Below are 15,943 nucleotides of genomic sequence, written 5' to 3' on the forward strand. Positions count from 1 at the left end.
CTCATCTGATTCAGTAAATCTTTTTGAATGACTGAATGATAGAATGAAAAAGAAGGTGCATGTATAGAAACTCAGCCCCCCTGTGATTCCCCAACTAGGAAGCTGTATCCAACTCAATTTTCAGCTGGGAGGAGGAACAGGAACTGTTCCCAAGTCCCACAGACTCACTCACTTCCACTGCCCTATGAGGGTCAAGGAAAGCTGAAGGAACTTTTAACCTGAAGAGAAAAGAAACAGTATCTGTAGAAATTATAGTCTGGGAAATTTGTCTGCCCTGAAAATCCAACTTGTGGACTTTCCACATCTACTGAGCAGATGAGGTAGTGCTTACGAACACACGTGCTGGAACCATATGCCTGGGTCTGAAGTCTAGGTCTGCCACTTGCTGCGTAACTTCCCTGTGCCTCTATTTCCCCATCAGTAACATGCAGGTGATAATAACAGTACTTGTCATGGAGTTGTGTAATAGCTAAATGAGTTTAAATGTTTAAACTGCTTAGAACAGTCTATGGTACACTAAACATTGAATAATCACTAGCCAGGGGTCTGGCGTTTACAGCAATTAACTCAGCCTGGTGAATTCATTCAGCAGTTATTTATTGAGCATTGTAGCATGCACTGTTGTGCTGGGTTTCCAACACTGAACAAAAGTGACAAAGTCTGTTCTTATGGAGCTTACATTCTTCTGGAATAAAAATAATCCAACCCTACAAGAGATTGCAATACTTTTTTAAGACAGTAGTGAGGGGATGGGGACAATTGTGTTTCAAAACCATTCACACTTTTCTGGTGAAAGTAATTTTCCCCAAGGTATCATGGGATGGAGGTCTTAACCAATCAAAGCATTGTATTGTCTTAGCCACAGGGATTGGTTGAGGCAAGGACACACCCAGTCAGCACCAGAGAGACTTTTGCACTGGGGCTCCTAATGGTTAGAACCTGTGAGCAAAGAGCTGGCGGGCAGGGGACTTGGCCTGAGAATAAGCCACTGCCATAGGGTGGAGCCAAGAGTGGAGGGAAACCAGGTCCTGATGATGTCGAGAATGGGCCTGAAGTCTGTCCTAATCTGCACTTTTCAGGTACATAGCAAATACATTCTTTTTTACTACTCATTACTGAGCAAGTCCTGAGCTTACTTCAATCCCCGAGAAAGCTGATGCCTAATCAGGAAGCTGGGCGCTGTTCTGAGCCCCTGCTCCCCATCCGAGCACTTCTTCATCTCCTGCCTTGTCCCCAAGTGTAAAGCACCAACCCCTACCGCCCCCCACCCCTCCACACACATCTCCACCCCATCCCGCTTCCCACCCCTGCTTCCTCCCCAGGAAAGCCCTGCCCCAGGACAGTAATCAGCCTCCCCTCCCACATCCTCCAGAGCTGGAGTCTCTCCCCCCTGCTCACCTAGACCCTCCCACCCCCAAACTCTTCTGCCCAAGACTCTCCGTGGAGGCAAGTCTGGCTGAATTCCCAGCCTTCAGCCTTGCCTCTTGTGGCCCCGCCCCTCCTCTCTGGCAGGACTGAAGGAGCCCTGCGCAGTCCCCGATGGCCAGCGGGAGAGTGCCGCGGGCAAACTCAGGAGTCACACTGAGACTCACACCTTAGGAGGCCCCCCTTCGTTACCTAACCTGTCCCTGGGGTCTTCCTGTAACTCTAGGTCTGGGCAGCTTCAGGGCTGACTTGAGGATGCTGGAGCTCTCCGCCTCCATGTCCTGGTAGAAGCCATATCCTAAGGGAGACCAGTCGAACCCAAACTTCCACTTCCTTTGACAAAATTTTCATCTCCCTTCTCCAAAATTCTCGAGAACTTGCTGTCTAAACTACTTCATCATCATACCTTGACTTATGACATTTCTTGTGCTGCCCTCTAACCCCTCTCCTGTTAACTTTCACTCAGTATATGATTTGCCTCTTTGACTGACTGGTGTCTTGGTCAGCTCGGGCTGCCATAACAAAATACCACAGACTGGCTGGCTCAAACAATGGAAATTGATTTCTCACAGTCTGGGGGTTGGGAAGTCCAAGATCAAAGAGCCAGCAGGTTCAGGGTCTGGTGAGAGCCCTCCTCCTGGTGTGCAGATGGCTGTCTTCTTGCTGTGTCCTCCCACGGCAGAGAGAGAGGGTGAGTGAGCTCTGGTCTCTTCTTCTTCTTATAAGGACACTAATTCCATCATGGGACCTCTACTTTGGTGACCTTTTCTAAACCTAACTACCTCTCAAACCCACCTCCAAGAACCATCACACTGGGGATTAGGGCTCCAACATATGAATTCTTGGGGGACACAAACATTCAATCCACAGCAACTGGACTGTAAGCCTAGGGCAGTGCTCAGGGGACACTGAGTGAAGAAACCAGTGGTTGAATATGTGAATGATTGAATGAATGGTTGACATGAGTGAGTGAATGACTAAATGGATGGACTAATGAGGAGAGGCAGTACTAGGACTGGAGTGACATGATAGAAGGATCAAAACGCCCTAGAGGGGGTGGGCCCAGAGAAGGGAGGAGCAGAGAAAGGAGACGGGAGAGGATAGGTAGCTACCTTGGCAGCATGACATGAAGGAGACAGATGTTGGGGCTTGGGCCCGGACTCTTTTACAGAGCCCATTTACTAGCTTTTAAAACTTTTTTTTAATATAAGTGTCATTCATCAAGAACTTTGTGCATCTTGCTTTGACGTGGCCAGTCTTGATGGCTGAGGGCTCTGCTCTGGTGTATGTCTCCCCTAGATGTGGAAAGGACAGCTGGCCATGTCACCAGCACAGCAGGTACAGCCTCTGGGGAGGGGCCTGGGAGGTCTGGTGGCCTTGGGCGCCTCCCAAAAGCCTTTCAGCGCGGACTCCAAGTCCTCTCCAGGTCAGAGCCAGGGGGCCAGTATCTCTCTTCCACTCCTCCAGCCTCTCCACCCCTTCCCTGGTTCTGCACTGGCACTGCCAGAGCCTGCGGGGCCCCCTACAACTCAAGAGAGCCACAGACTTCAGCATGGATTTGCAGCTACGAATGAAAAGCCGAGGTTTGTTTTGAATGGATTGTGGCTGTGGAGAAAAAGCCTGGGGATGCAAATCCAGCCATGAGTGGGATGCAGATGGGAAGCAGATGTGGGGATGTGGGAAGTCCCCGCTCCATCCACTAAGGCCCACCTTGGAGAACTCATTCCTGTCCCCGCTGAAGGCTGATGGGCAAGGCTGCGCTCAGATGTGGGAGCCCCAGCTCAGGGCCCAGTTAGTCTGCTCAGCTGTTGCCCCCTGTTCTCTCTCTTCTTTGTTTGCATTTCTCTTTCTCTGGCAGTCCTACGCGATATGTCTATTTCCCCACCTCTCCTCTGCCACTCTCTGCCTCTGTCTCTCTTTCTGTCTTGCAGTCTCTCTCTGTGTCTCTCACTCCATCTCTTTGTCTTCACGTCACTGCCTGTCTTACCCTGTCTCTTGCTCTCAGCCTCTGACTCCATGTCTGTGCTCGGTCTCTGGATCTCACTCCCTCACTCTTCCTGGCTGCTTCCCAAGGGCAGTGCCCCTACCCTCCATGCTTGGATAAGTCTGCCAATCAGCTTGAGCCCGCAGAGTGAGGAATAGGAAGAACAGGCCAAGGGCAGACGGCAGCCCCTGTTCCATGAAGGAAAGCGATTTTAAGCCAGGGAGGCCCGGGCAGGCTGAGGCCAAGAATTTCTCACTTACCCGCAGGGCTGGATATTTAGTCTGAGTTGGGGAGGGCAGGTGGCAACCAGCCTGGAGCTCCCGAGCCTGCAAGAGCAGCTCGGCTGCAGCCCCTCCCCAGCTTGAGGTTCCCTTCAGTGTAACATTTCTCTCTCCCTCCCGGCCCAGACCCTACCCACTCCAGCAGCAGGGAGAGGCGGCACAGCCGGGCACCATGGTCACTGCAAGCAGGACGGAATGGGGTATTTTATATACCTCACTGCTCTTCCCTTTCAACCCCTGCAGGGCCTCAGACAGCCTCCAAAGGCAAATGTGCTTTTTCGTTGGCTTGTGTACGGTCTAAATACTTTATCCAGTTGATATGGGCTCCACCTCCAGTTGCCTTATTTTCCTTTATGAGGTTGTCCACAGCCCTCTGAGCTCTCAGGCAGGATCTTGGGACCACTTGTGGCACGTTCCAGAGACCACTAATGGTCCCACACACTAACGTTAAACTCATGTACAGGCTGAGAATGTGACACAACTTTTTGGGGAAACTCGAGGGACACACTGAAAACCATCCCAAAATAGGCTGCTGCCATTCCCAGGAGACTGGAATCGTTTGGAGGGCAATTTCACAAATGCTGCTGCAGATGCGAATGAGGGTGCTATCAGAATACAGCTGGGGCCCATCAGCCTGGCACTCTCCAAGCCTCTGCTCAGGGCTGCCTTTGCCCTGAGGCATTTGCTCCAGGCCCCAGGGGCACCCTGGCACAGGGCTGGCTCCAAGGGGGCATCACCATAGTGCTGTATCATGAGACATGGTCCCCGGCTGAGCCCTTTGTTCTGGAATCCTTTATGCATTGAGCACCTATTTCGTGCCGATGCTACACTAGGCAGTGTGTAGGAGTGGTACACAAACCAGACAGGGTGCCTTAGCTCCTGAAGGAAGGAGACGGGGTGGTAAGACCTGGGGTGGCAGCCAAGAAGGGCCTGGAGCAGGTCACAGCTGCTGTCTCTGACTTCAGTTGCTTCACCCATGAAGTGGGGTCGACAATGGGGCTGTTTTGAGGAGTCACTGAGATCAATGCATGGTAACTGGTAGTGATAACAAGCCACAGATAAGGACCAGGTAGCAGCAGACAGCGCATGGGCATAGCATATGCTGTCGGTGCTTTGCCCACGTGTCCTCAGGTCCCCGTATCACTTCAGGACCCGCCCCACCCCCAGCCCCCGCTGCCAGCACCTGTCCCCAGCTGCTGGAACCTGCTTTGGCTGCCTGCATGGAGGTCAGGGAAGTGCCCGGGAAGTTGCTTCCCTCGGGCCCCAGGCAGCCCTTAACCGACAACGGCTCTGAGTGAGGGGTATAAACACCTCCATCTCCCAAGCTCCCTGCACACTGAACCACTCCCCGCCCTCCCCACCCCCGTGACCTCTTGCTTGACATCACATCCTCACTTGGCCTCTCTCTCTTCTCAGTCTCCCTCCCCCACTCCTGGGAAGACTCCTAAGAATTTCACTTTCACACAAATCCTTGTTACAGGGTCTGCTTTTGAGGAACACGATTTAAGACACGCGGAAGTGCCAAGTAAACATTAGGAGTTGTCCCCTAAGCTGTGTGACCCAGTCTTCCTGCAGAGCCACCCTCTGGCCTAGGCAGGTTCTCCGAAGTTCCTAAGGAATCAGTCACAGTAGCCTTCTAACTCAAAGGAAATCTCTGCTCCCTGCATTTGAACATGGCAGAGGCCAGTGACGTGGGACGCTGGCCTGTTGCTCTCAGCCCTCAATTCAGGAAACTGTCTGAGCCACTGGCTTCAGGAGTGTTTGTGTCCTCCCTCCAGGGGCCTGCACAGGGTGCCAAAAGATGGCATAAAATTCATATTTAATTATTGCCACCTTTCTCCGTTCCTGGGAACCCTAAATGGGTAGGCTGAAGTTGTCTTTATTGTCCCTCTGCTCACATCCCATCAGAGGAGAAACGGCAGATCCACACACAGCACTGGCAGGGGCAGATCCAGATGCTGGTCTGGATTATTTTTCTGGACTTCGTGATGTTTGTGGCATTTATTAGCTTTTTAAAATTTTGTAACTTGTGATTCTTTTTCTTATTCTAAGTAAATATTCTCATTCATACCTAATTTTGTATTCTTTTTCTTAAAGCAGGCTCCCCAAATTTTATGAGCTTCAGGCAACAGAAAACCTCAATATGCTTTGACCATCTGAGGAGTGGAAGGATTTCTCACAGACTGGCTTCTGCTCCATCCATCTCAACCCTTGTTTCTCTTCTCCCGCCTGCAGACTTCTGGTGCCAGATGTGATAAGGCTCTGGCTCTGCACCTGTCACAGCATCAGGTGAGAATACCCCCAGAATGTGCAGTGAGAATATTCCAGAAAGCCATTTGTAACCAGGTTGGCTAGCAGTAAATATATTACAAGACATAAATGTATTACACATGACCCAAATGGATGTTTTCCCAAAATAACCAATGAATATATGACAGTAAACCCAACTGAATATATCGCCAACTCAAATTCCCTTAGTCACACCTCCAAATGCTATAGCCACCTCCCCTCACTGACACAAAGGGAGGCGTGACAGAGGAGAAACTGGGGTGGAGACAGTGTTCTAAACCTACTAGTTAAAAAATCTTAACTTTAGCAAGTATTATAAAATCTATGACCTTGAAAAAATACATAAACTTGGAAAGGGCTTGTGCAAGTGAGGGGCCTTAAGTATACCTCATTAGCTTCTCAGGACATCTGCCTTTGGTGGCCAGACTCACATGAGTGTCAGACACATAACATTATAAGGTCTGTGTGTTTTATCCCCACCGTGTGTGTGTGTGTGTGTGTGTGTGTGTGTGTGTGTGTGCTCTCTTTTTCTTTGGTACTTTTCAATCCCAAACCCACCAGGCAAGGCTGAGGCCTGTGGTCAGGGCTCACAATGCATTTGGCCCCTGAGGTTGGACTTCATAGCAGGAGACATCAGTATTTGTAAGTCCACTTGCTCCTCTTCTTTTGCATTTTCTTGGTTTCATTTACCTTCTTAATTAAAAAAAATTATTTATTTATTTTTGGTTGTGTTGGGTCTTCGTTGCTGCAGGTGGGCTTTCTCTAGTTGCGGCGAGCAGGGGCTACTCTTCATTGCAATGCGCGGGCTTCTCACTGCAGTGGTTTCTCTTGTTGCGGAGCACAGGCTCTAGGCGCGTGGGCTCAGTAACTGTGGCTCACAGGCTCTAGAGCACAGGCTCAGTAGCTGTGGCACACGGGCTTAGTTGCTCCGTGTCATGTGGGATCTTCCTGGACCAGGGCTCGAACCCATGTCCCCTGCATTGGCAGGCGGATTCTTAACCACTGCACCACCAGGGAAGTCCCTACCTCCTTAATTTTGAAACCAAAGTTTCTTCTGAAAAAATTCCACGCCTGTTTTTGTTGGCTAGAAGGACAAATGGATTTAGCCACTCCCAGGCTAGGCCAGTAGCAGGGATGAGATCATCCTAAGGGACAGGCATGGTGTGGGCAGGAGGTTCACGAGGGCCAGAGCTCCCTGTGAGCTAGTGGAGGTAAGAAAGGCAACGCCAGCATTTGTAGCAGGTTCTGTGATTTACAAAATATTGTTCACATCTTTTATCTTATCTGAGCTTCCTACTCCTTCTGTGGGGTACACTGTGTGGGTGTTAGAATCCATCTTTTCTAGTTAAGAGAGATTGTGCAATTTCTCCAAAGAGTATTCAACCAAGAAGTGGCAAGGTCAGGATTTGAACCCAGATCTTCCAACTTCAAATCCACAATAAAGCCAAATGGATATCGGTTTACCATTGTTAATGATGATGATGATACCTCTCTGTTTTTTTTAAGGCTTAATATGTGTCAGACTCTGCTTGCGCTTTCACACATTTTCATGAATCCTCACATTCTCTGACACGAGCTAGGTTTGAAGGACGGGGACGCTGGATGGAATGAGAAGGGCGGCAGTCCTCATGGAGCCACAATATAAGCAAAGGCTAGAAGGCAGGATGAGCTGGGCCTGGTCAGACCACATTCACCATGGCTGCAGAGCCGCTGCCCTCAGGCCCCCGGCCAGTCAGGTGGGCCTCCTAGGACCCGCGCACTCTTCCCTCTTGGTGGAAAGGGACTGAAACCACATAAAGTGGAGAGTGGGCTCTGGCATAGTCCTGGCAGCAGCAGCTGGAAGAGGCCTGCAGCCTGTCACTATACAAGACCGAGGCCTGCCAGGGTGAGCTGGATGTCAGTGAGGTCAGATGATGGGCTTGGCTCCTACCCCACAGCTTTGAAGTTTAATGGGACTCCTGGTCTGCGGACCTTGGCCAGCTCCTGCACTTTAGCTCCTCTTCCACTCCCCGCTAGGGGCCAGGAGCCCAGGCAACTTCCTGAGGAACCTCCTCCAGCTGATTTGGGTCTGGAGATGGAGGGGTGCCACTTGCCCTGCAGGTGGAGGTAGAAAGCAAAGCTCAAAGGGCAGCAGAAGCCTGAGAGGCACAGAACAGTGGGACTGGATGGAGAAGTGCCTGCCAGACGGGCTCCCTGTAGTCCCAGAAATCAGAGCCCACACAATCTGCCTCTGGTTTGGAGGACGAACAGAACACTCTGGATTTGACTGTCCTGCCCCCAAGCTCCACTTCCTTTGACCTTGTGTGATACAAGGTGTTAGGGCCCGCTTGACACCTAGACACATCACTGGACATGTAACCTTGGCGTGCCTCATTTTCCTCTTCTGTAAAATGGGAATAGTAATTGTCTTTACCTTGTAGATCAATGTGAAGATTAAATGAGTTAACATAAGCGGTGCTTAGAACAGGGCAAGGCAGTGTTAGATGCTGGCTATTGTTATTTTTACAAGAGTTTTTTTTTTTTTTTTGCAGTACGCGGACCTCTCACTGTTGTGGCCTCTCCCGTTGTGGAGCACAGGCTCCGGACGCGCAGGCTCAGTGGCCATGGCTCACGGGCCCAGCCGCTCCGCGGCATGTGGAATCTTCCCGGACCGGGGCACGAACCCGCGTCCCCTGCATTGGCAGGCAGATTCTTAACCACTGCGCCACCAGGGAAGCCCCCGTTACAAGACTTTTGAGATTACTCCCTTAGATGTCCCAGCGTTCTCTCTTGGGGTGTCCCTGTCACTTAAAATGGATTGGGATTTCAGGGCAAGTACCAGAGAAACTTAGATCCCTTCTAGTGAAACTTCTGAGGCTTCTGTGACTGACGGCTAGCACTGGTTTGTTTCTTCTCTCCTGCCGCCTCCAGTCCTAATCGCAGCTGCTCGCCGAAGAGGTGTTTAATACCTCGTTAGCACCTCCTAACCACTCGACTGCTCATTGGGGGAACTAATCTATTGCTCCCTCTGCAGTGACTCTGAGCTGCCTTTGAAAAGCAGGCCATGTGATGCCCGGAGATTTCCCCAGCTGGTCCCAATTCCCTCCCTTGGTTGCTCCCTCTACCCCAAGAGGGAAACAACTTACTGGTAAGATTCTGGTGATATAGAGGCACGTTAAAAAAAAAAAAAAGATCGGACCCTTCTGCAGCACCTGAAACAGAACCTTTCTGTTTCAGAAGCTTTTCCCAGGGTTTTCCTCCTCTTCTTCCTTGTCCCACACCTGCAGACCCCTCACCCTTGCCACCCGTGGTTTGGTACAGGAATCGGGGAGAAGGAAAGGGCCCAAATCTGAAGCAGATGTTTGGGATGAGGAGTGAGGCTGGGGTGGAGACAACAGGAAGGAGGTGGACCCTGCTAGAACTGCTTGTTGCCCTGACCTACAGCCAAGGCTGAGAAAAACAGAGCGACGGTTCCTGGTTAAATACCCAGCGTCTACTCGTGCCAGGCTTTCCTGGGCCTCAGCCCTCAGAGTCTCTGGCTCTGCTTCCGAAGTTCTCCATATCTTTGTGCCAACCACTGTCTTGGCCCCCTTTTCCCACCATGCCAAGCCCCTAAGCCCAGCCTGACCCCCAAAAGTCAGGACTGGAGTTTTGCTTTTTTTTTTTCATCCTCCCATAGTTAATCCCCACTTATATTTTTGGAGCCAAAACTCAAGATATGATCTGACATTAGAGTTTCGTGCTGCTTCCGAGTATGAGAGGCTGTCTGGAATACACAGCTTGGATGCCAAAACAATAGAACTTTCAAGGTGTAGCGGGATCTCAATCAGAATTGTTGAAACCAGACCCTTAAGGAGCAGGCAGATGCATCGCTGCGGTGCCCACACCCACCTCCAGACCTCTCCAGAGCGGCACACGTGAGCCTGCCAGGATCCGACAACACGTCTGTCTACCCCCCGACCGGGGCAGCAAGTGCCAGATTACAGGAGAACACCCAAGTGTAATTCCGCTGCTGTGACTTGTGGAGGAGGTGCAGCCTGGCATGACCATGACAAGGTATCAGAGGCATCACTCTGGGAAGAGAAGCCTGAAAGTTATCCTCAAGGCGATGGCCCATCCAGCTGCGATCCAGCCCAGAAGCTAGGGGGATCACCTTTAAGATCTGCCCAAACCACAGAGGACCAAGCATCAGCTGCAGCACACTACAAAGACGTGACCAAGGACTCCAGTTTCCTGGGTTTGAGAAACTTCAGGGGAAACTGGAGTGAAGCTGTGTTTCCACCTATAGTGGCCACAACCAACTGCATGGCTACTCATGAAATTGATTTGCCTCTTCATGCCTCTTGGTTCCTCTTGGGAAATAACATTGTCTTTCCTCTGCCACCCCCTAGTTATTCTGACCATAGTAGGAACCCTTTGATTCCTGTTAGTGTTGGAGATACGTCCCTCTCCCCGTTCCCTCAAGATTTTACTTTCATTCACTGATCTGCAGGCTACTAGCCAGTCCCCTGCTGCCGAAGTCAACACCTCAGGTCTGCTTTGTCTGGGAGAGAAGGTTAAAGGGGGAGTGGGGTCCTAAGATGACGGACTTCCCTTTCCTGGGAACGGCTCAGGCGTGATGCCCTACTTATGGCACAGTTGGGGGCTTGCTCTTTGGGTCTTCGTTTGGAATCCATCTTTGCAAGGGTTCTTGCTTCTCTGAAGATCAACAGGGAGGCTAACTTCTCTCCCTCTGTGTAAGGAGCTCAACAAATTTCACTTGCAGCTGTTACTCTATCCTTTGGAAAATCTCTAAATGCATAAACAGAAATGCGCCCCTCCCCACCAGATTAAACAGGAATGAGAGAAACTATGGGGGTAGGTGGTGATGGCTTTGGGTGCTCAAGCCTTGGGGGAAGGAAACTCTAAGGAAAATGCATCGTTTATGTGTCTGTCTCCCCCCATGAGACTGTGAGCTGTTCAGAAGCAGGGATCACATTCTATCTTGTGTCCCCTGCATAGTGCCTGATCCACAGATGTTTGCTGAAACGCAGAGATGCAAAGAAGTAAAGGGAAAAGGGAGGCCATAAACCCAGTGATGGAACAGAAACATCAGATATTTTTTTTGGTAGTGGGGGCAAGGGGTACACTTATAGGAAATGAAATGACAACTTGAGAGTAGGATTAGACCCAGGATTTATGAGAACTAGCACAAAATGATGACACACACATAATCTTCCTCTTACATATAACACAACATTTTGTTTTCAACATAACATAAACACCATCAAAGGCTCTCCAGCTGGCTTGCAAATACTGATATCCCTGACTCTGCTAATGGGCAAACAGAAGACTGTCTTGGCAACTCCTTCGAGTGGGAGTTCTGAGTAGAGGAGGAACACTGTTGGTCCACCAAAAGATGGGAAGATTCAGAAAGACTCCTCCATGTGCAAATCCATAGAAACGGTGACCTCACCCTAGAGAGGCACAGGACCCCTCACCCTGCAGAAGATACTATGTTTATAGTTCCAATAGAGTCAGTCTTGTTTGAGGTGTGTGTCTCCCTTTAACTCTGGCATTCTTGAAAATGTTTACTTCCTCAGCAAAATAACCACCAGAGGTTTGGCCTATGCCAAACGGTGCTGCGTTTCATGTCAGGAGAGTTTAGAGACAAAAGATTTATTTAAATGAGTCTTTTTCTGCAGACTTAGTTACCAGAGATAAACATCAGGGTATTGGGTAGCATGTCGGACCTCATTCTAGTATTTCATTTGCATGCAACCTATGGATTTTCAACCAAAGTGGGGATATTAAAATTTCAGGATATTCTTCCTCAGTTATATCCTCAACGGTGTCTTGTACACTTTATGCAGGATTCATTTAAACTTGGAAGTCACTTCACTCAAGACATTAGCTGGTTTTCTTTGGAACTTTCTACACAAAAACATTTTAAAGCTACTGCCAATAGCTCTATCTCTTAGAAGCTCTCTATGCTGAATCAATAGGGCCTTCTCCTCATAAACCCCAAAGCCTCAAATGACTGACAGGTAAACAAAGGTAAAGTATTCATCTGTCACACAGTGTCACCAAGTGAATGTGAGACAGAGTCAGTGAACACCGGTGGCCCAGTGCCTGGGTTGTTTCTTAGTCTAAGCTAACCTGCTGGAGACAAACCAGCAATGTGGGAAGAGTTTGGGCTTTGACATAAAACAGACCCATGTTCACATACTGCTCTGCCACTTACTAGCTAAGGAACCTCGGCAGCTACTTATCCTTTCTGAGTCTCAATTGTGTCCCGTGTAGAATGGAGAAGACAAGACTTACCTTGCAGGGTCATTGTCAACATGAGACAATATATATTAAAGCTCCTAGCATAAGGGAAAGAGCTCAAAAATCGGTAGCTTTCATTATGATTCAGTAATCAGGTGAGTTAAGGAAAGTCAAGGGTATTAGGTTGCCTACCACATGACATGGCTTGAGATGCAGTCCCTTCAAATACTTCCTCTGGCTTTTGGAGGGTCACATGAAGAGAGAGGTGGTCTCTTCTGACCTGGGGTCTTCTTCACAGGTGTTTGGATCAGGTGTCCTGAATACCCATTCTCTCTGGCCTGCCTGGACATGGCAAGGTGGAGCAAGAGCCTCACCGCATACCAGTCATCCGCTCTAGCATCCCCTACTGCCCCCAGACCCATATAGTCTCCTGCTGTGGAAGTTACCAGGGCCCTAAGCCATAATCGATATGGTGTCACACATATTATATATAGGAAAACTTTCCCAAGGGCTCCAAGTTATTAGTCAACTTTCTTTAGTTAACAACATCATTTTGCAGGTCAGAAAACTAATACTAAAAGATTGTCTTGCCCAAGGTTGAACCGTGGGAGTTAAAAATAAAATATGAAAGTTCAAGCTCATCAATTCACGGCTCTCTACCCTTTGAGGGTTCCATTCTGCACACTTGATGCAAAAGCATTCAAGGGCATCTTCTTTTAGAAAAGGCCAAATGACAGGAGATGACTGTCCCACAGGGGAGGCTGGAGGCCCAGGGGCTCTGGAGTCAGAAACACAGGATACAGGTAGGTTCCTGTCATCAGGAGGAGCCACCTGGTCTAGGACACAATGAAGTTTGTAAAAGAAATTATATCCTCACCTAGCTCGAGTGACTTCTTCCTAGAGTCACCCCTAAGAGATGAAGTCCTAAGACCTTGCTCACTCGGAAGGTTGCCTGGCTGGCCGGCCAAACATGGTTTAAGGCATTTCTGGCCATCAAAGACTACAAAGGCCCTGCTGGCCTGCTAACTGGCGACTGCAAGGAAGTAGCAACCGTATCCACAGGCTTCATCCTGGATAAATTGTCGATCATCTGCCTGAAGGAAGACTACAAGGGGAGCCTCTTACTGTTCTTGCAAGGTGACTAGATGCTCTGGTTCTGGGCTAGTGTGTTTGATCCCTGCCCCTAGACGTATCAACATTATTTCCACCATGTGTTTAAGAAGCTGTGGCTGCTGGCTGGTATTAACAAGCCAGGACCCTACTGACAACCTGGACAACTTCGCTAAAGCCACCTCTGATGCCATATCAAAAGAACTATAGCGGGCTTCCCTGGTGGCACAGTGGTTGAGAGTCCGCCTGCCGATGCAGGGGACACGGGTTCGTGCCCCGGTCTGGGAAGATCCTACATGCCGTGGAGCGGCTGGGCCCGTGAGCCATGGCCGCTGAGCCTGCGCGTCCGGAGCCTGTGCTCCGCAACGGGAGAGGCCACAACAGTGAGAGGCCTGCGTACCGCAAAAAAAAAAAAAAAAAAAAAGAACTATAGCTATCACTCCTCTGACTTCTCGAAAGAGACTGTGTCCTCTACATCTCACCAGGAATTCACTGAGCATCTTGTAGAGACCACACCTGAGTTCACCACAGCGAACCAGGTCCCTGCTGTGGCCACCACAAAGTATTCATATACAAGCAACGTTAAAGTGAATTGATCTGGGGGGTGAGGAAGGTATTTGCAGCAAGGCATATCCCAACTAGCAGCACCTCTCTATCACATACAGACCAAGATCATCGACATAGCCTCTGCAGATTTCTAAATCCCCTCCCTTTGTACTCCAAGCAAAAGCCTAAGCTCTCCAAGAACTTTGGGATGGCTTTCGGTTAGAAGGTGCACAGATTCAGTACTCTGAATCAGAAATACTAGCCCATCCCACAATTTGGGGGACAATTTAGTACCAAGTCATTGTCAATACTACTTCACTCAAGAACCTGCTGCTGACACCAAAGAGAATCATGACCACATTAGATCAATCCATAAAACCTCTTCAGGGTATAAAAGCAAAGGAGTATCCAATTTAGGATATCTGGGGAAAAACCTCTGCAGAGAGACTTGGTGGTCTTTGAATATGATTCCTCAGATTCAGCATCAGGAACGGGAACTAGATTCTCACGGGGCAACAATGGTCTCAGAAGACTTTTAAAACTAATTGTGAGGTACAGGAATTACTATGGAGAAACTGACTTTGGTTAGCATCTTATCAAGAGATCACATGGGGGGACTTCTTTGGTGGTGCAGTGGTTAAGAATCCGCCTGCCAATGCAGGGGACACAGGTTCGAGCCCTGGTCCGGGAAGATCCCACATGCCGCAGAGCAACTAAGCCCGTGCGCCACAACTACTGAGCCTGCATACCACAACTACTGAAGCCCACGCACCTAGAGCCTGTGCTCTGCAACAAGAGAAGTCACTGCAATGAGAAGCCTGCACACTGCAACAGTAGCCCCTGTTCACCGCAACTAGAGAAAGCCTGTGCACAGCAACGAAGACCCAACACGGCCATAAATAAATAAATAAATAAACGAGATCACATGGGCTTTTTTTTCCCCCTCCGCACTATGATTTTTTAGGGCAGGCTGTTTGAAAAGGGAACTGGTGAAACAATTATTCTACAAGTCAGGAAAAGTTACCTCTAGAAGGGTGGGAGGAGACCTGCTCAGCAGTGCTGTAATGTTTTCTTTCTTTCCTGGATAGTGGTTACATGTACTCTTCCCTTACAATTATTTGTTAAATTGTACATGCTTGTATGTCTTTTTTTAAAACATGTTCATCTCAAAATAAAAGAAAAAAGGAATTATTCATTTTTAAAAGAAAGAATTACAGGATACCTGGAGCTGGTCTGTTATGCTTGAGGGCCTAAGTGAAGCCAAAGCAGAGGTAAGGAGCCCTCTGGTCAAGCCACCTGCTGGAGAACCTCAACTGTGTCCTAAGAGAAGTGTAGCTGGGCAGAGGTCTGAGAGCTTGAGCTGCAGTGGCTCGAAGGTAACAGTGCACGAGAAGCTGAAGGCAGTATTTTACTGTGTTAATTCAAGAACAATTCTACTAGCCTCTTGAGTCTTATGAATAACTGCATGATGGGATGAAATCACTCAGTGACAAATGTTCATAGTGACCCATTCAAAGCCACAAGAGCAGCGTGTGTAAATGATGTAGCACTGTTAAATAACCTATAAGTGTAAAGTTGGAGGGATAGAATTTTGTTTTGTGTGTTTAAGACATCTCAGACCACTCAAGGGAGCTTGATGAGGTGGGAGTACCTTGAATGCACTCTAAAGGAGTAATTTTCAAGTTAAGATTCCAATCCACTGGGTCTGGGAGGTGGGGGTGGGGAGAAAAAATAATCTGTATTTTAAAAACTATTACAGAGAAATTCCCTGACGGTCCAGTGATTAGGACTCGGAGCTTTCACTGCCAGGCCAGGGTTCAATCCCTGCTCAGGGAACTAAGATCCCACAAGGCACACACCATGGCCAAACAAAACAAAACAAACAAAAACTAACAAAAAACGACAAAAAACAAAACAAAACAAAAAACAATTATAAAGGGGATTTTGTTTTGATTTTCCAGAATGGGAACCAATGCACAAAGACACCATGATTACTTCCCTAAGAAAGTCAGGGTCCCTAACACTTTTCCTACAAGGCTCAAATCAGAGGTCTGATCTTCTCTTTCTGCCAAGCTTATCT

The 15,943-nt window shown here is 48.9% G+C and overlaps 1 protein-coding gene across 1 annotated transcript in view; it reads left to right on the top strand.

Moving 5' to 3' along the window:
* Positions 1-15,943, top strand: part of FCF1 (FCF1 rRNA-processing protein) — a 239,062-nt gene that overhangs the window by 158,111 nt on the left and 65,008 nt on the right. The gene's annotated exons all lie outside the window — the stretch shown is intronic.

The sequence above is a fragment of the Mesoplodon bidens genome, assembly GCF_964165515.1.
Source record: "Mesoplodon bidens genome assembly, chromosome: 3".
In the NCBI taxonomy this organism is placed as follows: Eukaryota; Metazoa; Chordata; class Mammalia; order Artiodactyla; family Ziphiidae; genus Mesoplodon; species Mesoplodon bidens.